Here is a 27,288-nt window from a genome sequence, read left to right as displayed (position 1 = left end):
GGTGATAGAAATCTTACAAACTATCATTTGAACACTGTGAAATTCCTAGTCTTTTATCTCACTTTATTTGGGTGGGAGGTCTTTACAAAAGAATTTCCATAGTTGTGAGAGCACCACTAATGAACTGCAGTTCATTATAATGAACTACAGCTCTGTAGCCTTGAAATGGAAAGAGACAGTGAGGATGAGGAAGGAGGGAGTTAACGAGGTGAGAAGGCAAACATAGACTAAAGATGTGGGTGTAGGTCTACCATCTGCTTGAGTCCTTGCATAACTACAGAAAAAAGGGCAGGTCTTTTTCCAGAGAAAGAGAGAAGCAGCTAAGGCTGTATCAAGGTCCAAAGCATGATAAAAGGTCAAATACTAATAGAAAATTTTGAGCTGCCACTTCCCTTCACTGCTGTGTTAATACTTTTGGAAAGCCCCATTACATAAATCCCTGCTCACTGGGGTGAATAATCTCATTGGTAGCTGTCTACTCTGAATGAAACTGAATCACTGGTTGTATGTGATGAGACTTCCTGCATGTAATTCATGGTACAATTCCTGAGTAAAAAATAGAGCTTTCCCTATGTACAGCATAGGGAATGTACAGCATCAATGTACAGCATCAAAAAGCAGAGGTACCTGTATTTGTAAACTCTTCACGGTTATTTCAAGATGCCCCTTCATTCCAGCTAGTTGCCTGTTGGTCTAATATCAGTAGAGAAGAAAAAATTAATATCTATCCTATGGGATGTCAAGAATGTGACTGTAATAAAAATGTTCGCTCTTGAAATATAACAGCCCTTTTAGAGTAATTTGAAGGCCTGCTGTTCATTCAAATTACCCACTGTGTGGGCTGAGTGCCATTATACTGCACAGTATGTAGGAATAGACAGAATTTGCTTTCCCTGAAAGAAATAAGAAATATTATCCTGCAACATTTTCAAAGTTACTAAATCATATTTATTTAAGAAAATTAGTGCTTTAAAAATAAAGAAAAAATTAACGAATTTTAACACATATGCAAGTTGATTCTGCCCTTTCTCTGCCACTCTTATTGTAATACTTATTCTTATAAATATACAAAAATATGGCTTTGCTCAGAGCTTTAAACACCTTAAAAGACCTGGACTGTTACTGCGGTCATGAGAGTCTTCGTGCAGACAACCAGCTAGGAACCTACTAAATCAAAACTTGAGTTGTTTGAACATTTCTGTTGAAGAGAGGTGGTAGAATCGGATGGTGACTGTATGACTTCTGTTTTTAGGCCCTGGGTCGTTTAGAGTATGTCTCAAGTGTGGAAGGTACATAGAAACTTGAGTCTGTGCTAGATAAGCTAGCTCCAAAGTCAAAACCAGTACAACTACCTTGGCTCATCAGTTGTCTCAAAGTAATTCAATCTGCTGAAAAGTGCAGTGCAACACCTTCAGTGACACTATGCTTGAGCACCTGAGACCTATGCTAGTGCCTGGATCCTGTGCTGCACAGATGTATCCTTCATGCAGAAGTGTCCAAAGAGCCCACAGCCACAAAGAACAAAAAATTAAAGGTTTGCCTTGCTATAAGTAAGAGTAGCCATGCATGTGTAGCCATGCAACCACTAAAACTACTGCATTCATTCTGAGGGAGTCATTCGGGTATATAAATGAACCTAAGAAAATAATTTTCCTGAAAAGCCCATTTAACTACTAGACAGAACTTGTCTAGTAACTCTTTTTTTTTTTTTTTCTGTAATAGAACTTGCTGAAAGATCTGATTTCTCAGAATAAAGTGAAATTGCTCTGTAAGAGGTAAAGCAAACTTAAGCCCCACTCAGTGGGGGATAGCCTGTCTTCAACAAAATTGAACTTCAAGATGTACTAATTAACAGAGTTGAGACTTTGAACCTTTCTGAGTAAGATGGTTCTAAATAAATGAGCCCTCTTTATCCTGTAAGGCTGCTGCAGTGTTGGAACAAGGATAAATGCAGGTATATTCTTCCCAAATAATTTTCACTGGCATAGACATTTATGCTTGCATTAACTGCTACCAATTCATCATTCTGTGAGTAATACAATCTTACTAAATCTAGCAAATGCTCTTCCCTTGTTAATTTGTTGATACCTCACAGATAAACTCTAATTCATTGCTGCATGGACATTAAATATTTCATTTTATAAAACACTCCTTATATAATTTCAGAAAGAACTGTGTTAATGAATACAAATTGGAATCAGGCAAACATTTTATTAAACCAAATTTTGTCTGGAAACACTATGCATATAAATTATTTGCTTAGAGATGGATTCGTAATCTGTTCTAGTTAAACACAAAGGCTTCTCTCTAGGGAGAAGAGCTACCAGAGAAAGCAAGAAAGAAGAACAGTTAAAAATATTTAATTGAAGTTCCTTATGTACCTTTTAGCAAAAGAGAGAAGCTGCTCCATGTACGTCTGCAATTTGTTATTTCAGTTAAAGCAAAATTTTAAATATAAATGCCTGTTTGGTTTGAGGAATTTGACTAAATGCCATATGCCTTTATGCAGCTTCTTCTCTGTAGTTTTGGGCATATATCATTACTTTACAAAGCTTCACCATGACCTTCTGACCTTCAATCACCACAAAATAACCCCCAACTCACTAAATTTTTATTGGCAAAAGATTACCAAGACATTTTCACAGTTCTCCCTTCATAATGAATTCAGTCATCTCAAGATTGTTTGTTTGGGCTTTTAAAATAAATATTAGCCCAATAGTGTCAGATTTGGGGACCTTGTCATAAGGTCAAAAGTCAGGAGGTGCTGGCACTGTTCTTGTTCCACACAGTAAAATCTAGAGCTCAGTTCAGGAGTTTGAGCAAGTGTGAATTCTTGTCAGCAAGAACTTACAACCTCACCCTCACGAGGTAGTAACATGGAAAAACATTGGCACAAGTAGCCTAGTCTAAAGACACATTTTTTTTAACCTACCATTTTATAAAGTATCAAAAAAGTCCCTCCCAACACCAAAAACAAAACAAACAAAAAATTAAAAAAAAAAACCAACAACAATGAAAAAAGAAACAAAAATAAACAAACTAAAAATGTTGCTAGCTACCTTGAAGTCTTGAATGAGTCAGCATCTTTCACCAAGGCATTATGTGTGGTCATGTCTTGGCCTCACATTATTAGTGGTAGGGTTATTCTGTGCTCAGTAGCCTTGCCTTCTTTGCTCACTTTTGTATAGGTTTGTGTAATCAACACCAGTCCCCTGCATTGTCAACACTCAAAAGTCTGCAAAAGTCATGCACATTCAATGTACATTTCCCAAAAGTACCGCATCAATCAGTACTTCAGTGAAGCCTTTATATGATGTAAAGTTCTGATGAGGTCCTTACTGTGGCTCCACTACAAAGGAAATAAACTTCACCACAAATGGCCTGAACTCCTCACAGAGCACTTTAACGTCTGAAAACAAAGATTTATAACAGCTTCTACAATTAAATACTCGGAATGTCTTGTACCCTCAAGTACGAGAGTGGCATAAGATTCACAGATTGAAAGCTTCCCCTCCCAGCCTGTTAGTCTTCTTTCAGGATGATACGAATTTAAATATGAATGCCTTGTGTGATTCCCCATGCTACGAAAAAATGAGATAACTCTTTCACAACAGGGAAAAGCTGGCCCCAGCATCTAAGTGCATTTCTGTTCTGTCCAGGAGAGCTGGCTTCGGCATGATAGTCGTGGCTGCCTTCATATGCACTGTAGTCTTTTTATGCAGGTTTTGCCAGACATGGTTCAACAGAAGTTGCTCTAACTTTTCTGTTAAAGGAATTTTCAGAAGCACAGCATCCAGGCATTTACCTCAAGAATCAGGAACAGGAAGCCTCTCAATGAGATTACCAATATAATTTTTTCAAATGCTCTTTTGATGTTCCTCTGTCTGTCTGGGAATTCAGTACAGAAAGCTATACTGAAAGAGGCTACAGTCACCAGAATTGATTCCCCTCTTATCAATCCCTAAAGAAAGCTGTGAAGGGAAGTTTATACCATGTCTTAGATTACACCTTATTAGAGTTCATAGAGTGAAACTTCTCTGTCTGTTCCATTTTCAGCAGTCCATCAGTGCCTGTCTAGCCAATAATGATAACCTTTTGTGTCCCCCAGTGCTGCAGTGGTAAAAAAATTCTATTTGAAAGTATCTTACCCTGAACAAGAGTAAGCCTAAGGGAGTTTTTTTTTTTTTTAATTGCCAAGTTATATTTGGGAAGATATTAATTTTGGTTCTACCTCTCTAAGAAAGGATTAAAAGGACAATGTTATAAACAGTTCAATTGCAGCTCTGTTGAAACCAATGATGTTAAAATTATTGATTCCAACAAAAAATTTATCCTATAGGATATATTACTTAAATAGATTTTTTAAAAAATATAAAACATTACCCAAAAGTGTAATTCATATTAAAAAGACAAAATAGATCTTTATAGAATCTATCTTTTTATCAAAATTTCTGTATCATTAAGACTAAATCTAATTTCTAGTAGCTTAAAAAAAAGTTTGTGGTTTGGTTTTTTTGTTTAAATTTCCACTTTTTTTACTCACAAACAAAAGTACTGACACTGTCTTAGAAATCTATGAGACAAATGAATTCACCAGGAGCACAAAAAAGAATCTAATCAGAACAATACAGAAATGCATTGCTAAAAATTGCATAAATATGATGACTTCTTGTATTGTGCTATATGACGAAATAGTGTGCTACACAGCTATATCAGAAATATTTCTCCACTGCCTCTTGAAAACATTGAAGTGTCTGGTAGTTTCATAGAAATTCCAGTATTCTGAAAACTCATAGGAATAATGTACTACAGCAGTATGCTGGTAAATATTTGTGAAAGTTTCAGAAAAAGAAATTTGAGTGGCCAGCAGAAATGATAAAAAATGATAAAATACAAATGTCCTAATTCAAATAAGTACAAGATACTTTAGAATGTATTTGAGCTACAGAAAAAAACTTAAGGGCATATCACTGTCCTCCTCTCCTGAAGAAGGTATTTTTTGACACCAGGGCACCATTCTATCACCAGGATTTGTAGCATGTTAATATGCTTAGATTTTTCCAGTAAATAATGATTTTGTTCCACCTTTTAATAATTGTGTAAATTAACCAGAAACATTCTACAGCAATACCATTATGATTAATCATAAAGCTAAGAAACTGAAAACAAAGCTCCATGTGCAACAAATCACTAGCACTCTGCTCTGGCTCAGAGTTTCCTGGCATATAGGTGCAGATTTCCACACTGCAGTACCTCCTTCAAACTGTATTTCACAAATACCTCCTTTCAAGTCAACACAGCAAATCAAAATCTGATTCTTCAGACTCCGCTTTCAGGAAATTTCTGTTTGACTGAATAGCCTGAGTACAAAACTGAAGCATATCATATCTCATAATAGGTCTATCATGTATAAGGAGTGATGTGGAGTGAAAAGATGTCCCCCATCTGGTTTTGGTCAAACTCTTCGTAAGGTGGGACACAAAAATGGCTAGAATACATTTCACAGCATCTGTCAGTGCCAGGTCTGCGCCAAGTGGAGTCTCCCTCAGCAGCTGGCTGTGGCTCTGCAAGGGATACATGAGTACCATGACTGTACTTGGGAGACTTGCAGAATACTCAGTTCACAAAAAAGTGCCTAGCTGGTGCCTGACCTCAGAATAGACAGTGGTGTCGCTAGGGTGACACATGCTGATGTTACACCTCATTTCTAGCATACCCTTCTGAGCAGCAGGCCTGACTGGATCACTTGTCCATCCAATTTTCCTGCTTTAGGCCCTTTACGATGCCTGTGCTGGATCTTTTGGGCTTCAAATGGGACACTGGTGACTTTACTGTCCAGCTTTTAACCATCACCAGGATGTTTTATCACCAGGCCTTTGAGAGACTAAGTTAACGCTACGGCTTTCTCTTCTCACCACACAGTAATACAAGATGTAGACTGAGGCAAAATATATGACTCTAGGACTACAGTGTTATTTTTAGTAGTATTTTTTAACTATTATTATCCAGGACACTTTTTTTTTCAGGCATTTTTAAGTGTGGTCTATCTAAATACAGCACTCCTGTGTGAAATCCAATACATGTGGCTAAAGACAATATTACATTTGTTGCCTAAAATTTAGGCAACACTAGAAACTTCTGCTCTGCATTTTCTTGGGTGGTGCAGAACATAAACAGGGAAAAGAACAGTTAATAATTCAAATGATCATTTATGGCATATACTGCTTGCTGATGTCAAAACAGCTGACCCAAAAACTCAGATTGTGAAATTGAGTACATGTTTTACAACAAGAAAGACTGTCAGCACCTTCGCTAATTTCTTGTCTTTCAGAGGTGTTGCCTACGCAGTAGGTTTGGTTTGGATTACAGGGTTTTTGTTGCTTTGTTTTTTTTTCTTTTTTTTTTCCTGCTTTGTCTTTTGCATCCTATTTTAAAAATAGTAAATTTCAGCTAATGCTGTAGTCATTTGGTCTTCCAGTGCTCCTTTCACTTATTGTCCTGCTGTGACAATTCTGGCCCTGCAAACCAGGAATAAACAAAGCCAAGAAAATGAATCAGGTCTGTAATTTATCAGAGTGCTTTTTTCATTTTAGCTATTTTTAAATTGCCTTTTCACATAACAAAGTACCTTAAGCGGAGCAAGTAAAACCAGCAATCATATCAGAGCTCTTTTCATTGACAGAATACCACAAGAGTTTCCTGTAAATATGCCCCACCTCTAATACTGCAAATGATAGATAAAGCTTAATTATAATATTAGTGAAAATATTATTTTCTACTTTTTCTTTTATCCACTTTGTTTACATGTGTGAGGATTTTAGGTGTATATGAACAGAAATAGTCAGAAGTTATTAAATACAACTAACTTTCTGCATAATGGGAAAAGGAAAGGGGGCTGCTGGACAGACTAAATTGCTTCAAACAGGCTATAGTTTCAGGATCCAGCTCGCAGAAAGACCAGTTTAATGTACTGAACAGGAGGACATGTGATAAAGGTCAATCAGAAAATTGAATAGAAATGGGAAATGAAAACTACTGTATCTGTAGCACTTTGAGGGACAAAGAGTGCAGGAACAAAGTTAAAATAGCATCTTTGACTTGAATGAGGTGGTAAAGATCATTCTGCCTCTAACAGAATGTATCAAAAGTGCATTAAGTCAGAGATCACCACAATTTTAACAGGTAATAAAGAAATACTTTGAAAAGACCCTGGTATAGAAACTGCTTTTTTGATTACACTGCAGTGAAATCTGCAGGAAAAATAGGGTGCATTTGTTTTATTGTAGCTAGAATTTCTCTGTAAATGTCTGAATTACAGTTTTAGGTGAACATAACATATCACCAAGCAGATTTATACTCCATGTTCCACTGATTTAATTGTTTTTCAGAATAGACTTATTTTTCACATTCATGTATTGTAATGATTAGACACCTCAAATGCAGTAACAATAAGTTCTTCATATCTATGTGATTTTGCAGTTCAATTATACTGCATCTTAAAATAATGCATTTATTTCTCTCTGCATACGTATGTGTCTGTATGTAGCTAAATGTAAATATATAAATAAATTTATCTTCTTAAGATGTACATTTAAAGCTTGAAAACAGATTTTTTATTTTGGATAACAGTGTACATAATTAATATATCAGAAATTTATATATCAGTCAGATATTTATTCTTTGTATCTAACAATACCACAGTGTCACTGGTACTACAGTACATTCAGAGAGTAAATAGAACATACTATGCTCAAAATACTGTACAAAAAACCCCACTACTTGTATTCATGGCTACTTTGTCAGTTACCTACCTCCATTTCAAAATTCAGGGCAGACAGAGATATTCAAATTAAAGGATCTGGACAAATTCCCAGTGTCTTGCTCATTCATTAAACACATGCTGCTGCCTGATTTTTTGGAGAATCTCAGCTGCAATGATCATTGCATCTGTGCAGATTACTGGCCACATCACACTGACTGTATTTATTGGAGAGATTGGATACTGTGCAGTTATATACTGAATTTCCACAGCCCAACCAATGCAAAAGTCCCACATTTTTAAAGGATAGTCAATGCATTTTTTTAATTTGTCCAGAAAATGCAATTAGCACAGATCTTGCAGTCTTTTCATCATCTGAGAGGATGGCATAAAATAAGAAAATTAAGTGCTAAGTCTTTTTCTGCTTCAAGCAGTGCAACATGGCTGATGTAATTGAATTGGAAGCCAGTGGGCTGCTGCCAGCCATGTGCTTCTGAAGGTGATCACATGTGAACACTTTTAGGAACTGAAACCCACATAAGCTAACATTTCCTAAGGGTTTGGAAATTTGCCCAGTAAATAAAACCAAAATTAAAAACAACATAGAAAACAAAGCAAAATCACCCTAAAAAGTAAATAAATTTTAAAAATCAAATAAAAACAACCCCAAAAACAACCGTGCATAAGAGATGCCTAAAATACATCAAGAAATAGATTTGAGTATTTTTAGGATAGCTGGTACCAAAGCCCACCACCATGATCTTCTTATAGCAAGCCTACTTATGAGTATGGAACATCAGAAACCCTAGGGGACGAACAGGATTTCAGAAATGATGATGATCATCATCATGATCATCATGATGATGACGAAGAAACATTCAACTAATTGCTTTGCATGGGATATTTTCATTTAAAACAACTGCTACTTGTGCGTCAGAACTCGCGATTGTTCGGCACTCTCTATTTAAGCTAAATTTATGTGAACAAATAATAAATCCGTAAATGTATTACTCTGACTTTCAGTGTTATTTGCATATTTTGGCAGAAAACATTTCGATTTCTTCAGTCAGTCTTGAAAAGTCAGATGCGAGTTTGAAGCACAAATTGTGCTTTTCAGTTTTTGTCTCATCATCTGAGGTTACTGAAGGTGAATAGTCTTTCTGAGCTGAAAGTTAACATAGTCTTAAAGTGCATCAGGCCAATTCCTCCACTTAATTGTGAACATTCTGAGAAACTCTGCTCTTCGCCCACCTCCAATTACCGGACAACTCTCAGGCACCTACATGGCATTTCATGGTATTTGCCCCCTTTCAGGTGCAGTCTGTGACCACAATAAAACGTACCTCTCCTGCTGCTACTGGGAAATCTTAACCAAACACCTGTAACAGGCATGCTTCAGACTGAGTAAGTAGGCTATTCCTATTGCATGTCTGAGTTGGAGTAAACATTAGAAATGGTTAGAAAAAGAATCAAAGAATCTTTGAATTCTCCAAAGTATTCATTATAAAGATCAAATTGTTCAAGTGGCAAGATAGTTAGGATATTTCTCACCCCATACCAACTCAGTTATGTCATGCTGAGTATAATTAAGCTGGACATATAAGTCCTACTGGTAGCCTACAGAACCAGAAAGGATTATGTTCACACAAAATGGAAAATTATTAACTCTAACAAAATAAAATGAAGACATTATTTTATGGATTGATTTACCTTCTATTTCAAAACAGTTCTATCATCTTCTAATGAATAATAGTTCATAATGACATGTGATGGAATCTGTAAGCTGGAGGAAAAAGGCAAGTGACATTTGCTCCCCACATCAAAGAACATAGAAACAAAAAATTAAAAAACCTAGACAAGAAAATGAAAATTTATCTCTCTGAAACAGTTTTCTGTAACCAAGATATCAAGTTGCCAAGGTGCTACTTAGAAATTGGTGACATTTTGGAAAACTTCTTTGTTTTTATAAAACAGGTCAACTATAAATCAAGATGTAAAAGAAAAAAAAAAAGTCTCTTCATTCTCAAGAAAATATTAAAGAGAAGTCATAAATATATGATGGAACAAATCCATCTTTGGCTTACCTGAGTTACTGAGTCATGTTAAAGAGGAACGCCAGCCAAAGAGAAACACAGTGAAGTAACATTTTACTAACCCAAAAAGGGAAATGAACCGATTTTATTTACTTCCATATATCATGAGTGCTTTGCTTGCTCTTTCTGCTAATAATTAATAGCTCTGTCACAGTTACACCCCAGCCTTATTCTGTTCACTGAAGGGAAGCTGAAGAGTAAATTACTTAAGTCCTGAAGATGCGATTTTCTGCCCATTTCCATGCACAAAAACCTGTTACTGATTCTCAACATTTTCCTTCTGCTGTTTAAAAAACCCAAAAACCCCTCAAAAGACAAAAGAAACAACTACTACAGAAGACTGAACTTTTACTTCCACTTCTGATTAGGAGAAGAGAAAGGGATTTACATTGAATCCATTGTTTCATCTGGATAAACATTTGTGAGGAATGTGTCTTGTTGACAAAGATATTCTTGTCTCTGACCCTGGATCAATGGCTGTGCCACTGCAGATTGTAAAAATGCTCCTATTTCTCCTCCATCTCCTCCATCTGCCTAACACACTGATGATGACATTTCAGGACACTATACTCAGGACTAAAACATTACCTACTAAGACAAAGACCCCTCAGTCACCATTATCTTCCTTTCTTGGCCATGGCAACCAGCATCTCTCTACTGACATTCTGGAAATATTGGTGTGAGTCTTTTGCTGAAAATAGATGCAATAATAATTACAGGTCCCAAAATTTCTTCCCAGCACATGTTATATTTAGTAAACAGAGGAAACATACTAAAAAGTATTCTTGTGCTTTCAGCAAAACCCTTGAGCAAGGCTGTGGTACATATTTTCATCCTCTGTATCCCCCATTGTCTAGTTAAATACTGATGAATGCTTTCATGTCTTTGTTTTTACATATGTGCATAAAATAAATTTTCTTTACTTTTATAACCCACTCAATGTTTTTTTTAAGATTGAAGTTATCTTTTCTGAAGAGCTCTTCTCTGACATCTAGCAATTTCATAGAATTTATTGGCATTTCTTCCATAAGCATTAAAATGCACTAGATGAAAGGCATGGAACTAGTCAAGGTTAGTTTAGTCTACCATTGATCCACAGATTTGTGGCAGGCCCTGGCAGAGGTTAGGGACATTGTAGTTATTTGATTCCATCCAAGAGAGTTTAAGTTGCATGAAACCAAGACAGCTAAACAGAAAGCCAACTGCATCCTAGGCTGCATCAAAAGCAACACAACCTGGAGGTCAAGAGAGGTTCCACTGGGAGTACTGCAGCCAACCCTGAGATCCCCAGCACAGGAAGGACATGGACCACTTGGAGTGAGCCCAGAGAAGGCAACCAAGATAACCAGAGGGATGGAGCACCTTTTCTATGAGGAAAGGCTTGCAGAATTGCAGATGTGGAACCTGGAAAAGAGAAGTCTTCAGGGTGACTCACTTGTAGCCTTCCAGCACCTGAGGGAACTTAAAGGAAGGATGGAGAACAAATAGTCACAAAAGGCTTGGAATGAGTATCTAGCTGTTTGCAAGAGCACATACTGATAGGAGAAGGAAGAATGGCTTAAAACTGGGTGGGTTTAGATTACATGTTAAGAAGAAATTCTTTACTGTGAGCATGGTGAAGCACAGGAACAGGTTGTACAGGGAAGTTGTGGATGCCCCATCTCTGGAAGTGTTCAAGGTCAGGTTGGACAGGACTCTGAGAAACCTGGACTGGTGGGAGGTGTCCCTGCCCACATGACGGGGCTGGAACTGGATGATCTTTAAGGTCCCTTGCAACTCAGGCCATTCTGTGATTCTGTGATAATTGTGTTCACATATGATTTTAGTTTTGACTTAAAGAACCATAAAGGTGATTTTCTCAGCATTCATCTACCTATGTTCTTGAGTTATACATTGCTGAATTTTAGTAAGCTATATTTTTATGTTCTTTAATCAAGCAGCCCTTCTACAAGCTAGTCATTGGCAGGCTTGTGACAACATATGAACTAAATCCAGTTCTGGCTCTAGCATCTTTCACCTTTAGCATTTGATTAAGCCATCTTGTTAACTCTTGGGGTAGCCATCCGGACACTAATTCTTCAGCAGATGTCTTTTTTCCTTCACATGGGAGCAAATGATTGCAAAATATTTTGATAGATTTTCATAGTCACTGATGACAAAGTACCTCCAGGAATTTTTATGCCTCTTTTCCTCATCCCACATTGTCCTGGTTCCAGCTAGGATAAAGTTAATTTCTGGAGTAGCCAGGAGGACCCAGAGATTATTCTATACAACCTCATATCACTTTTTGGTAACGGGGGAAGAGATCCCTTCTGGGTCATGTAGTGTAGCAGAGGGAGCAATTGGGTATTCCCTATTTCCAGGTGTTCCACAGTGAGCAACCACATGTGAACTGTTCACCTTTTCTTTGTACACCCTGTCATTGGTGGTGTTGTTCATTGTCTCATTTTATTGCTGCTTCTGGTAAATTACTTATCTCAGCCCATGAGCTTTACCTTTTGTGCCTCCAATTCTCCTCTCTATCCCACTGCAGGGGCATGTAGGGAGTGGGGAGTGACGGAACTGTGCATGGTTTGCAGTAATTCAGTGGGGACACTAAATTGTGGGAATACCATTCCTAAACCAAAACACATATTTTTGTGTCAGGACACTGAAAACAGCAGCATCTCTGCTTTCAGACTTTGTTTTAAAATAGCATTCCTCTTTAGGTGACATGCCTTGAAAAATAATATTTTTTTGTGCTCAGTTCTACCAATGCTAAAATTATAGATTTGGATTTCAAAAACTCCTTTTTGCTTAATTAAGATACCCATGGAAACAGATATTGGCAAATCTCTTTGAAGATTTCTGTAATATCTCTATACTAGATAACCCTTTTCTGGAATTTCTAGCATTTCATTTTTTAATTTTCTTCTTTTTATTTTTTTTTCTCCTTGCTCAACCTGAAAAAAAACCAACAAAATAGGAACAATTCTACAGACAAGTAAAAACTATAAATTCATTATAATTATACTAATTATAAAACAAATTATAAAGTCATTGGAATATTCTGTTATTGTATTGTGGAATGAAATATTTCATTTTTCTTCGGAGGTTTCTGTTGTTACATTTCAAGAAGTCAAAAAAACTATCATTAATGAAGTAAAGTTTGACTTCTTCCTTTCATATATTTTTATTGGCAGTTCCTGACAGCAGATTTGGCCTTTGACAAGCACGTCTTTTCTGACAGATAGTTGCACAGAGTAAGGTTTCAAAGAACTCTAATAAAGTTAGTACTGGATATGTGCATGCAATTCTCCCTTAAATCAAAGGAGAAGCAAAGAGCAGCTGCCCTGAAAGGGCAGGGATATTGCACAGATGGGGGAATGAGAGCAGGACAGGCAGTGGCCTCCCTGGCCACTAGGAGAGCAGGGCAGAGTAGTGATGGAAATCAAGATCAGCTGAGAGCCTGAGACACCAGTTGGAAGTCACAGGATTTTGACACATCCATTCTGATGGGCATGGCAAGAGAAGATTTGTATGCAGTGATTGTATCTGTTTGATGCTTTGAAAATGTCTGTAAATTGTTATCAATTATGAATACTAATAATTTGTCTATAATTTTATAACATAGAAATATGAGAGGAATCCTTCATTCATTCATCTTGAATCATACTGAGTTCCTTCACATTCATTTTTTTAACCAAATAATCAAAGCTATGATGAGTCATTTCCTCCGCAGCTTGAAAGTCATTCTTCTGGTTTATTTGAGAAGCAAGTTTGACATTGGTGTCAAATAAATTAAAAATCTTGTGGCAAATGGTGGCAATAATGGTGGCAAACAACAAAGCAGTACAGACAATAGCATTTGAACTCGTGTATAGAGAAGATTGAAACATCAGCACAGTGTGGGTAAGGAACCTTTCACTTCTTTATAATACATTATTTAATGGCTTTATGTGCTATGATTTCTAAGTATGTAATGCTGCATATCTGATGCTGAATCTGAATAGTCAACCTACTCTGCCATAAAAAACTGCTTTTGAAGATTGATCTAGTTTAGAACCTAGATTACATTAGAACATTCTAGTCTGAAGACTACTTCCAACAGCCTCACAGACTGAAAGTAGGATGTAAACACAATCAAACACTTCAGGTGCAATATAAGGGGAGAAAGTAGTGATTTTAAACTGGAATTGTCAGGGAAAAAAAGAAATAATTCATTTTTTTCACAACATACAGACTCTGAAAAAATGATATGAGTATCAAGAGAAGATATAATATAGAGGCTCCCCAATCAAATTACAGTGTATAAAAAAGCCAATAAAAGCAGTGAGAAACCAGAGTTTCTAGAGAATGCTGGCAGAGGAAAATGTCTGTCCAAATGGGAGAACAATAATAAAATTTATTGATAGACTTCCTTGCTTTAAAACTTCTTTATTTCATATTTTCTTTCAGTATTATAACTCAGATAAACATTTTCTTCTGTGTTCTTTTTGTCTGAGTGGTATTAAACAACACTTTAGAGATCAGGAAAATGAGATACTAAAAATATTGTTTTCAGCTGAAGACTGTAAAGTGATGTACAAAACCACCTACCTACTCCAACAACTACTTAAAGCAACACATAACTCCCCCCCTATTCAGAATTTGAAATTTCTGTGCTAAAAATACATAATGGTCTATTTTAGAGGAGAAAAATTCCCAAAAAAACCTTTCTTTGCAAATTTTACTCCTGTTCCTATGTTCTCCTTTTTGCATAGCTAACAGGATACACAGGCTCACAATGAAACTACAGTGAATGAAAAAGCCAATTAAAATAGCCTTAAAATAAAGAAAAAAGCACAACTTTTCTTGTTACCATTACCATTCCATGACAGTCTGTGTGCAAGATATTGCAGAGGCAAACTCATGTCTGATCAAGGGCAGCCTACAGACAAAGCTTTCTTGCTACAGGAGGCATTACACTTGCTGTCTCCTGTCCTGCTGGGGCACTTCAACCATCCTGACATCTCTTGGGAAAGTGGCACAGCAAGCTGCAGGCAATCCAGGAGACTCCTGCTATGCATGGAGGAAAGCTTCTTGAGCCAGGTAATAGCCCTGCTAGAGAGGATGTGGTACTGGAGCTGATGATCACCAAGGGAAGGGAGTGAACCAGGGACATCAAGACTGGAGGCAGCCCGGGCTGCAGTGACCATGCACTGGTGGCATTTGCAGTCCTGAGGGATATGGGTCAGGTAAGTCATAAAGTTAGGCTCCTGAACTTTAGGAAAGCAGACTTTTAGCTGTTCAAGGAGGTGAGTCAGCAGGAGCCCCTGGGAGACTCCCCAGAGGATCAAGGGAACAGAGCAGAACTGGCAGATATTTATGGACACCTTCCATAGAGCACAAGAGCTGGCAATCCCCAGACAGAAGAAATCGTGCAAGAATGACAAGAGACCAGCATGACTGAGGAGGAAGCTGCTGGTCAAACTAAAGGGAATTAATCAAGTGCAGAGACAGCTGAAGGTTGGACTAGTGACCTGCGAGGAGTGTAGAGATGAAGTTCAGCTGTGTAAGGATAGGGTAAGGAAGACCAAGATGAAGCTGGGACTAAGCCCAGCATGAGACACAAAGAATCTGTAACTTCTACAGGTACACTAACCAGAAAAGGAAGGTCAAAGAAGGTGAACCTGCCTGATAAACAGTGTTGGAAAACTGGCAACCCAGGAAAAATACTAAGTTGAGGTATTCAACAACTTTTTTGACCCAGTCTTCAATGGCAGTCTCTCCTCCCACACCTCTCAAGTGGATGGACAGCAGGATGGGGAACAAGGAACAAAGTCTCTCCCACTCTTAGCAATCATCTGGCATATGACCACTTGAGGAACTTAAGTGTACATGAGACTATGGGACCAAATGAAATACACCCCAGAGTTCTGAGAAAACTACCTGATGTAGTTGCTAAGCTACTCTCCATGGAATTTGAAAAGTCTTGGCAGTCAGGAAAGTTACAGGTAACCTGAAAAGGGGAAACATAGTTTTTAAAAGGGTAGAAAGGATAACCTTGGACACTACCAAAGTATCAGCCTCACCTCGATGCCTGGGAAGACCATGGATGGATCCTTCTAGAAGCTGTGTCACATGGAGGCCAGGGAGGTGATTCAGGACAGCCATCATGGCCTCACCAAGGGCAAATCCTGACTGACAAACCCAGTGGCCTTCTGTGATTGCATGACTCCATCAGTAGTCAAAGGAATGACTACGGATGCCATTTATCTGGACTTCTGTAAAGACTTTGACACAGTCCTCCATAACATCTCCATCTCTAAACTGGAGGCAGATGGATTTGATGAATAGACTGTTAGATGGATTAAAAAATGGTTGGAGGTGGCAACCAGAGGGTAGTGGTCAATGGCTCAGAGTTGAGCCAATAGACATCAAAGACAAATGGTGTTTCTCAGGAATTCATTTGGACCAGTGTTATTTAATAAACTCATCAATTACATAGACAGAGGGATCAAGTACACCCTCAGAAAACTTTTGGATGACACCAAGCTGAGTGGTGCTTGGGGACACACCTGAAGGTCTGGATGCCATCCAGAGGGATGAAGCTCATTTAGCCATGGGAACCATAGGAAATTTAACAGTTCCAGGAGCTGCACCTGCAACAAGACAACCCTCAATATCAATCCAGGCTGAGGGAGACCAGCCGTGGGGGAAAGGACTTGGGGCTGCTGGTGAGTGAGAGGATGGACATGACCCAGCCATAGAAACTCCCAGCCCAGAAAGCCAAATGTGTCCTGGGCTGCATCCAAAGCAGTGTGGGCAGCAGGGGAGGGAGGGGATTCTGCCCTTCTGTTCTGGTGAGTCCCCACTTGGAGTGCTGCAGGCAGCTCTGGCTTTTATGAAAAAGCCATATTTCTCTTATTTCTCTTCTGTTTTTGAAAAAATCTCAGGCTGTATATGTTCACTTACAAGCTCCCTTATCATTCACAAGTTCTCCTTCTAGAATAAAATGATTCTGAGACTTTCTGGTTTCCCTCTGTTATTAAAAACATTTTAGACAGCAGTTTATATTTTTTAAAAAGAAGAATATACAATACAACACAGACACTATTTTAAAATCTTGATTACAACAATGTCTAAACACAAATGACAAGGAAAGAAAAGGGCTTTTTGAAAAGGGTAAACTTGCTGATGAAAGTTTCTTGACTGTCAACTAATTGAGTCTCAGGGACATCCTGATTCATACATGGTATCTTCAAATAGAAAGATTGTTGTCTTGAAAATGCTTCAGAGAATACTCTTTTGTAAGCATAGCCATTTTGCTCTTAATCTTGCACCAACTTTTTGAAGTCTACAGCAATATGTATCAGACTCTCCTGTACCTCCAAAGTTCCACCACACTTTGTGAAGAACAATGCCTTTGTTTTGAGCATGTCCTCTCACCTTCAACTGATGCCTTTACTCACTCTAGGTAACTTCATCTTTTATAGATCTCTGTGAAATCTTTCCTGTCACACTGTTTGCTAGATTGAAGAGCTTAGTGATTTCCCCTTTATCTTAGTTACTGCTTTCAGGATAGAAGCCTTCCCTGTAGTAGCTCTCATTGCGTAAGTAGCTGCATTTAAAGTACAAAATCAACGGAAAAGTAAGGACCGAGCATAAGACAGTTAAGTGGAAATATAGAAGGTTTTTCTGCAATCATATAACACAAGACTATTCTTAGCCAAAGTTTTTTTTTCCCCTTAAGTGATACAGAAATGCATAAACAAAATCATAAGGCCTGTGCTTGCCTGCCTACCTGACCTACGTAACCATCAGAGAGAAAATGTCATAATAAATTTTCCTCAGAATCTACTTTTCATGTTTCTTCCTATTTTGTCTTCTGATTTTCTAGCCAGAGAGCCATGTGAACTCCTACTGTGGAGTATTTTTCTTCTAATTTTTGAAGCTGATTTAGGATGCAATCACACCCACACAATGCATGCATTGTGGAAGTGCACAGACAGTCTAGACTACTTGTACAAAATAATTATTTTTTATCAGTGAGTCTCTGGTTGGTAAATAATTTTCTGAAAAAGAAAAACCTCTTGATGTAGAACATGAATCTCCTTTCTGGTATGAACAAACCAAAATTTTAAAAAATATGTTTCATCTTGCAAATGAAAATCAAGAAATATAATTAAAAAGTAGATCATACATAAACATCTATGTGCAAATTTACCTTACATAATTTTGATGACTTAAACATATGCAGAAACAAGAGTCTAATAATTTTACAGAAAAGCCAAATAAAAATGAGAATTAATCCAAAACAAAAATATAAGACACAGCTTCCTCTACCTACATTAGAAAATTATATTATAGATCCAATGTGGAACATAAATTTTATAACACAATATATAGAGGTTATGAAAAAAAAGTTTTTCTAAAATTGGTGTGTAAGAGTGGAGAAAAGCCTTCTTTTCTTTTTCAAAGAAAAAAAAAAGTGTGTCAAATTATAAAATTTAAACAAAATTATTGCTTTTAATATTTATTTTGAATATTCAATGTATATATCAATATTCAGTATGAAATTGTAGTTCTCCACTGTGGTGTACTATTTACAGGGACTATCATGCAGGCTTTTGGAAAACCTCATTTTCTCCTCCATGTTAACATTCAGATCAGACTATATTCTATATCACCTATCTAAATAATGGTTGAGAGAGACTTTGCATTGTTAGACATGTAACTGAAGAAGAGAAGTCAAAAAATCAAGCAGGAACAGAATCCTAAAGGATCCTGCTGATACGTGAACTGCAGGATAATGTGAGAGATTAAATTTTTATAGATTGCTTTTCAGCCTGGTTTACTAAACATGATTTCTGCTGCTGTGAATACAAGAAGACTGCTAGACTGGTTAGCAGAATAGTGGTACTCTGGGACAATTTATAGAACCCAAGATAATCTCACTGCACAGTTGTGAGAAGCCAATTTAGTTTTGATTTGTGTCAACACTGGTTGTCAGAGGTATGTGGAGGAGAGGTGCACATGTGCTACATGCAGGAAGCAACTAGAAGAAACCTGGTCTCTGGGGAGGCTTTGCCTGGCAGCCGTTTTGTATCTCACATGGCACAGGCAGACAGCAGGAGACAACCAAGAACACCAAGTACCCTCTGGAAAGGCTCTGCAATCAGATGGCAAATTTCAAGTTGCCACTGCAGTCCATTGATGGAGACTTGGATTGGGCCAATGGTCTCCCATCAGGCAGACCTTGGGAGGGGCAAAGTGGCATAAAACGAGTTGCACCACAAGCTCTGGGGAATTTTGAGACTTGCTTTTTGGCTTTGTGCTTCTGGTTTTTGAGGCTTTGTGATTGGGGCATTCTGAGACTTGTCTTTTGGCCTCAGCCCCAGCCTGGCTTTTGGCTCTCCTGCCCTCACTGGCTGTTGTCTGTACCTCCATTCCCTTCCCATTTCCTTCCTTCTTTTCTGTCTTCTTTTTTTTTAGCCCACTTTGTTTTGGGCAACTCCTTTTTGTTTTTCATTACCAATAAGTGGTTCTCAGATACAATGTTTGTCTTGCTTGACCTAATTTTGTTCCAGAAATTTTAAAAGGTCTCGCAGTTCCCCACAGTGGAACGTCACAGCAGTGCACCAGGAAGCGGGATTTCAGGAGCATATGAGATGATCTCTGGGTACACTTGCACTTAATCAGGTGAAGCTGAGCTTTTTCAGGTTGTATGTCATCAGCACTGGAGCCAAAATCAAGAGGTATGAGAAGAACATGTCAGAAGTCTTGTAATTGAGAAAAAAAAAAAAAAAAAAAAGAGAGAAATATTAACTTTTAAACATGCTATTAAGTCCTACAGCACCAGGAACAATTTGGAGGCAGTGAGGTCTGGAGCATTGGAAGTTTCCTCTGTTGAGGCTTGCATATAGTGAGATCACAAACTACTTACCTCTCATTTAGTATTGTATTTATCTAACTCTGAGTAAGGAACTGAGCTCCAACATCACTAAACAGAGCATGTTGCAATAGTCCTGTGAGCTTAGCATGTGAGCTATCTCCCAGTGCTCGCACCTGGCACGGCAGAATGGAGGTATGGCACCATATAAACTGCTACCTAGCACTCAAACCACAACAATGTATTCAAACAGCACATTGCTGAGATCTCTGATAATCCCTCTGAAGCACCAGAGGAAAATGCTGTTCCTGCAAGACATCAAATGCAGTAACAGATTCTATAGCCATTCTATCAAAGGATTTCACATTAATTATATCAAATGGACATTGGAAACACAGTGAAAAAAATCTGTCTCTGTGATGCTTCTAAGAAAAGTGCAGACACATGGATCAGAGAAGGAGAAGAGGTCTTGCAATGGAATCCTGTGCCTTTTAAAAGTGAATGGGAAGTTCCTTATTGATATCCAGTCTGATATCCTACTCTTGCTAAAGCTTACTAAGGGTTCATCCTGCCAAGTTTTGCTCAGCATTGAGATATAATTTGCTAAGAAGCATTTTTTTTTATTTTAAAAGGATTACTTCTGCTTTTCTGGACATTAGAACCTAAATCATTGTGCTCTGAATAGAGCTTTTGTTAGCAAATTAATTTACCTTTTGACCAGCCCATAATGATAAGGCATGGATTAAGTAAATGGACTGTATTTTCAGTGCTTTATAGCAATATTGGTACATTTTGACTGAATACAGCCATTACAAAATGCTGTAACTGGATAAAAATGCTGCAAGTAATACACTGAAGTTTTTCCACAGAAATCTCAGTATGGTGTCCCCTGCTTGAATAGTAGCTTATGCTCACCCTGCCACAAGGAATTATACAAAGGGACCAAAAAATTATTTCAAGCAAATACTTCTGCACTGAGAGTGAGGAAAGATGGAAATGCAGTAGTACTTCATTGATGACAGTATTATAAAATGCATGTATGCATGCAACAGTTACAGACATCTGATTATAAAAGTACTTGAATCTGATTATAAAATTATTTTAACCCAGATGAAACAAGAAATAACCCTTAGAACTGAGAATTTTTAGTCCGCATTTCAAGCTTCTTCTGAAGAGCATCCATCAACATATTTCCCTGAAGGAATGTTGATAAAAGGCTAATGGATACAGCAGAATATGCTCTATGCTCACAGAGGAGATCATTTATGGATGTTCTGGTTTGAAAGCAAAACCAGTGAGAGACTCCAAGTCAGAAACACAATTTATTGGAAAAAAGGATAAAGAAACAAAATACATGCAATAATACAAAAGGAAGACCACTGACAAAGTCAGAATACAACCTGACATCCCTTTGGCCAGCGTGTTGGTAGCAGTCCAAATTGGAGTGGCTGCAGTCCTCCTGGAGTGGCAGATGTGGTTTCTGTTGGAGCAGTGGTCCTGTAGAAAAGGTGTAGTCATCCAGTGGAAACCCCAGCTGTGTCCTCTTGGAAACCTGTGAGAAGGCTGCCTTTCTGTCCAAAAATCCCAGAATATATCTAGGTGGGGATGCTTAGCTCCTCCCCCCTGGGCGGAGCATCTCACAATGGGCTGATGTCATTGTGAGTCACGTGGTGGGTCCTTGATCTCTGGTTAAACAGAAACGGCTCCTGGAGGGAGTTATCTCTGAATCATGTGGCAAGACATTGATGGGCCCATTTACAGGAGATAAGGAAAACTGCCCAGAACACAACTGCTACACAGATGGCAATAGAAAACATCCTGCTTCTCAATCTTGGACAATGGAGTACAATATGAAGCAGTGGACTAATTCAAGAGTTAAATAGCAACAATTTTATGTCTGTAAAAGCTGCCTTCTAGGTCTCAGTTGGATATTGTATTAATTCCTCAGAGTGTGAAATGCTAGTTAAGATATTGCATCAGAAGCAGTAGGTCTTAAGATAAAGGAAATTACCTTGGTGGGTGCTGTGGCATGTAACGATAGAGGGATGAACTGAACAAAAATAAATTTGCAGAAGTGAGTATTATAAAAGGAGTTGTAAACCAGGAGGTGAAACTGCAACTGAGGTTACACTTGGGAAATGAGAATTGAGGATATTTTGATTCTTTACCCAATTATTTTCTATGGATAATATATGCAAGTATTTCTTATTAATTCACTAAGATATTACACTCCATAGTACTGCCTTCGACCTTACACTTTACCTGGCACTTTGCTGATTATTTCAAATTACTTTGGCTATCATGTTGTCTATGACAATATTCTGAATAAGAATCTTTCCCTGAGATAAGAAACAGCAATACTCAGTGTCGTAGTTTAACCCCACCTGGCAACTAAGCCCATGCTCATCTGCTCTGTCATTCCCTCTAAAAGAGATGGGGAAAGAGAATCAAAAGGGTAAAAGTGAGAAAATCAGTGAGTTATGATAAAAACAGTTTAATAATGGAAATAAAATAATAATAGAAATAATACAAAAACTAAAGCTAATACGAATAATATTTTAGTGAAAAGGGAAATAACAAAGAGAGAGTGATAAAAGCTGAACAAGACAAGTGATACAACTGAAAATAATTATTCAGCACCAACCAACCAAAGGCTGGCCAGCCCCTGAGCAGCAGCAGCCTTCATGGCAACCTCCTCCTTAGTCAGCATGGGAATACATGGTGTGGGATATCCATTTGTTCAATTGATGCCAGCTGTCCTGCCTGAGTGATCCTCCTATTCATGTTAGAAAATAAACATTAAGAGAAAAAAAAAACAAAATAGAGAGAGAATAAGAGCTTGTCAAGTTAATTCTTGCAGAGCCTTCTGAATCTCTATTTTTGTTGACACACCTCCTAGCTAAGACATCCAAGAAAGCAGATGTGGTGTCAAAATAAACTCTCTAAACCCATCTGACTTTCTTATAAGTACACTGACTTTCTTTTGGATTTCAAAAATTGTAGCCCAATTTTTGGTCTACAGAATACTAAGAAGTTAGTGTTTTATTTTAATCAATACAAATTAGCTCAAGCATTGAATAAATTATTATGTTCCTTTGTTTAAAGTGGTAGTTGAACTCTTGTCTTCACACTGCTGATACTAAGAAAACTTTATCATACAATATTCAGTATCAATGCTTAATTTATAGATAAATTGATGCCTTAACTTTAAATAAATATTTAAATGTTTGTAGTCACTTCCAGGACTCTACAGAGTTGACAGAACATGCAAATTTATTTAATTATTGGGAATGGTTCCACATTTCACTGAAAGAGATTAACTCATTAACTCAAGCAAGCTACAGTTTTGTCATCTGAATCAAGTTCCTATCTAAATAGAATTAATTTATTCCTCTATTTTGGTCTCTTTCATCAAATATTTATATAAAAAATGTAAGTAAGTTAGGACATGATTTTAGAAGCCTATGAATAAGAGAAACCCATGTGTCAAAATGTATGTCCAATAACTTTAGTAGGGTATTCTTCTAACAGTGTGATCTGCCTTCCTAAATGCTGTAACTGAGATGGCTCCACAGGTAAACCTGTAGTTAGACTTTCATTCATCCAGTTGCAATGAAGAAGAAATTACTGCTCACATAATTTCAGCCTTTTAGAAGTTAGACATTGAGCCTCATTTGTTTCCAGTTTTTAAAGAGAGAAAGAATAAAGTATGCAGAAGATGAGTTTTTCCAGTTAAGTAATTGGTCATCTTTCAGCATGGCATTTCTTCTTCGTTGGTTTCTAGATGACTTGTCTTTCCTAGATATACATACCATTTAGATAATGAAAGATGTCTGGAATTCGATGGGATGACTCTCACCCTTTCTGTGTGCTGTGGATTAACACGGTCTTCATGCAGAATATGAATTTGTAAACTTCTATCACAACGTGTTACACATTATTCTGCTCGAGCAGGCCACCTCCAAGGATGACACACTCATTCTATCTCTCAGAATTTTGTCCCAACAGGTTCACATTTCACCCAGGCATGAGATGCCAAAAGATGGAGCAGTGCATTTATTCCAGTACTATTGCTGGAAGATATGATGGTACTAGAAGAAATCTGCAAAAAATTATGTTACCTGTGATTCTGTATAGAGTTTGCTGGAACACTTTCCAGTTTATTTTATGCAATTTGTAACTTCTAGATACCAAAATATCACCTTGAGAGTATTTTTTATGTTACATCTCTTTAGCAGAAAAGGCCAAAAACTTACTGCATGTGCAGTTTCCTGAGGAAACAACTAAGGATTGTGAACATTTGCCTATGGCTGGAACTAGGAGTGCTATAAGCTGCCTGCTGGAAACAAAATGAAATCTATTATGGATCTCTATTAAATTCACCGCAGAAGTAAAACTTAATACTAGAAAATGAAACCTGGAGGGAAGAGCAGGAGGTCTTCCATGTCAGGCTTCTGTTCCAGAGGAGGATTGGATGAGGTATATGCGAGAAAATTGTTCTGTAAACTTTAAGAGACAGTGATTCCACAACCTGCCTATATTATTTATTGCAGTTACTCCCGGCGTTGGGACCTCCTTATTAGAATGTTTTTCCTTGTTTCTATCCTGCAGATTTTTGGCTGTAGCTTATTATTTCTCAGCCTAGTTATTTTTCAGACAGACTGAATAGATTGTTCCTTTTCCTTTTCCATACTCCTTCTGTTACATAAAGGTCATTGTCTTTAGCTCAGTCTTTTGTTCATGCTAATTGTTGCATCCCAGGTTTAGGTTCACATGGGTTTTTCCTTTGTTAGTTTTCCAGTTCTCTGCACCCTCGTGCATCCCCCGGGTTTTCCCCTACTCCTGCGATTTCCGTGCCTGTGTTCCCGGTCTCGTGGTGCCACTCACCCCAAAGTCTCGTGTCCGCCCCTGCCGTGTTCCCATTGGTCGCTGTAGTACACGTCATCACCGCGATGTCTGTACCCATTGGGCGGGAGGGCTCCCCGTCCGCCCTGTCCCTTCCCTATTTGATCCCACTCCTCGGCATGCTCGAGGCCATTTGCGTCCGTGCGAAGCTGGGGTCGGCTGCAGCCTTTCCATCGCAGCTCTCGCAGCCAATAAAGCATCCAGCCGCCACGCGGACGGATTTGGACGAATTCCCTGCCTCTTTGTTTCTTCCCTCGCGCCGACGGCAAAGCGCGGCCAACAGCCCACCCGGAGCGCGACAGCAAAAGCGCCCGGAAACTGCGGCGAGCCCCGGCCCCGACGAAAAGCTGAGAAGCCCAAGCTGGGCATTCGGGAGCTGACCGGGGCAGACAAAATAAAGAGCAGCCGCGGCTAATAGCCCCACAGGTCACAGCTCCTGGATCTCTCGCAAATTCTGTTGACTGGACTACCTCTAAATCACTTTGCTCTAGACAGTGTCTTTACGTATTTCAGGAAATAAGTATGCTCACAAATGAAAATTGCACTCCAGCCACAGTGGTAGTAATGCTGTTAAGAGTAGAAGTATTCCAGATGCCTTGATGATTGTTCTCATAAATTCCAGTACAATGTGTTTAGCAGTATCATGATATTTTTAACTCATGCTGAGGCTGTTATAAAATGTAACATCTTGATCATTTTCAGAGCAACACTTATCTTTAGCTGACTCTTCCCCATTTGTGGCATTGATACTCATTCCTACATGTAGTTTCTGGTATTTCTTTATGTCAAAAATTGAATTAGTTTTCCTAAACTGTTTTCTCCAATCTGTTATATGTTTTGAAATCTAATACTGTTTTCCAACCTTTCCAGGCTTCCAGTTTCACTTCACCTGCAATTTTTTGTAAACACAATTCATATTCAGGCATAACTGGATAAATACTCTGTGCAGAAAAATGACAATGCCAAGAGCTCTATTGCTATGTAAGCAAAAGCCTGAAGCTCTGTGTAACTATGTACTCAATGTCCTGACTTGTAAGATAAGCATATATTCTATTTGCCATCTTTTGAAGGTGGGCAGCTTTCTTATCTCGTCCAAGAACAATGTCTCCCTCCAGGGAGATATCTTCTGTTAATGGGCCATTGAATGACTCGCTGTATGACTGATGGGGTTGCATCATCCCATTGTGAGATGCTCCACCCAGAGGGAGGAGCCAAGCATCCCTACCTGCATAAAATCAGCATTTTTTGGGACATGATCTCAGCCTCTTTGCTGGATTCCCAAAGGAGCAGCTTCTTCTCCACTGGATTCCCAGAGGAAGACCAGGCCCATCTACTCTATCACCAGACCTTCAGAGAAAACTACACCCTTCTACAGGACCACCGCTTCAGCAGCATTTCATCTGCCACTCTAGGAGGAGCAGCCACCACTTAACTGGACTATCACTAACACCCTGACTACTCAGGGTGTCAGGTTTCTGACTCCATAAGTAGTTTTGTTTGTACTAATTACATTTTTTTATTGTTATTATTATTTAGTTTTTTTCCTAGTAAAGAACTGTTATTCCCATTCCCATATCTTTGCCTGAGAGCCTTTTTATTTTGACATTGTGGTAATTCAGAGGGAGAGGGGTTTACCTTTTCCATTTCATGGGAGACTCTTGCCTTCCTTCACAGACTCCTGTCTTTTCAAACCAAGACACTCAACCAGACCTCTCTAAGTATATGAGATGAGGACTGTAGAAGTTGTCACTGCTATTAGGGAAGCTCGAACCACCCTATGGCTTTTTGTGTTCTTTTTTGTCTGAACTACTTTATCTCAGCTGCCATATTTTAAAGATAAAACAGCAGCAGAGATTTATTGTGATGTATTGCACTGCTGTGTCATACAGCTCTCCACGGCGTCTTGCTGTGTTTTTTCGGTCCCTGGGCAGCTCCGGCACCTAGAGCGGCGCCGCCTCTCTTCAGGACCCGAGATCGCTGCGTATTTCCAGACTCGGCTCCGTGCCAATGTCCGGGCAGGGGTGCCAGCGGATTCCTTGCCACTACGAGCGAGAGATACCAGTAAAGAGTGAAGGAACACCTGGATTCCCCACGCGTGGAAGGCTGAAAGTCCTTTATTGTCGCGGGGAGCTGTGCAGAGGCACCGTGACCCGCTCCCAGCTTGCGTGTGAGGAAAACGGCATCGGGCACTCCGAGGTGCGGGATTATACCAGGGAGAGAGCGAGGAGAGCAAAAACCCTCCCGTCCAATGGGGGCAGGCACCATGGCAATGATGTGGGCCATGGCACCCAACGGAGACATGGCCGGGGTGGACCCCAGGCTCTGGGGCAGACGGGGGATGGGAATTGGAGTGAGGGGCACTGAACCCTCCGGGCAGGTCGGGGAGTGGTCATAGCGGAAGCTCTAACAGCCAGGGACCAGGAGTGAAACACCGCAGTGTGGGGGGAAAGGGAAACAAATACAGGGGGTGCGCGGGGATACACAGAACACAGCTAGCTAACAGATCAGAACCCCTAACCTAAACCCCAAACCACGATGCAATAGCTCTCTGCCTCACTTGCATTTTCAAGGTGATCCTTTTGTCACACCAGAGTTTAGTTGAGGAATACATGCACCTTGAGAAGGCAGATTGATATTATTGTCTCCTTCAGTGACTAAGAAATGCTTATGGTGAGGTC

The sequence above is a fragment of the Anomalospiza imberbis genome, chromosome Z (assembly GCF_031753505.1).
Source record: "Anomalospiza imberbis isolate Cuckoo-Finch-1a 21T00152 chromosome Z, ASM3175350v1, whole genome shotgun sequence".
Classification (NCBI taxonomy): Eukaryota; Metazoa; Chordata; class Aves; order Passeriformes; family Viduidae; genus Anomalospiza; species Anomalospiza imberbis.
The sequence above is the reverse complement of the archived record's forward strand: the minus strand, read 5'-3'. Positions refer to the sequence as shown.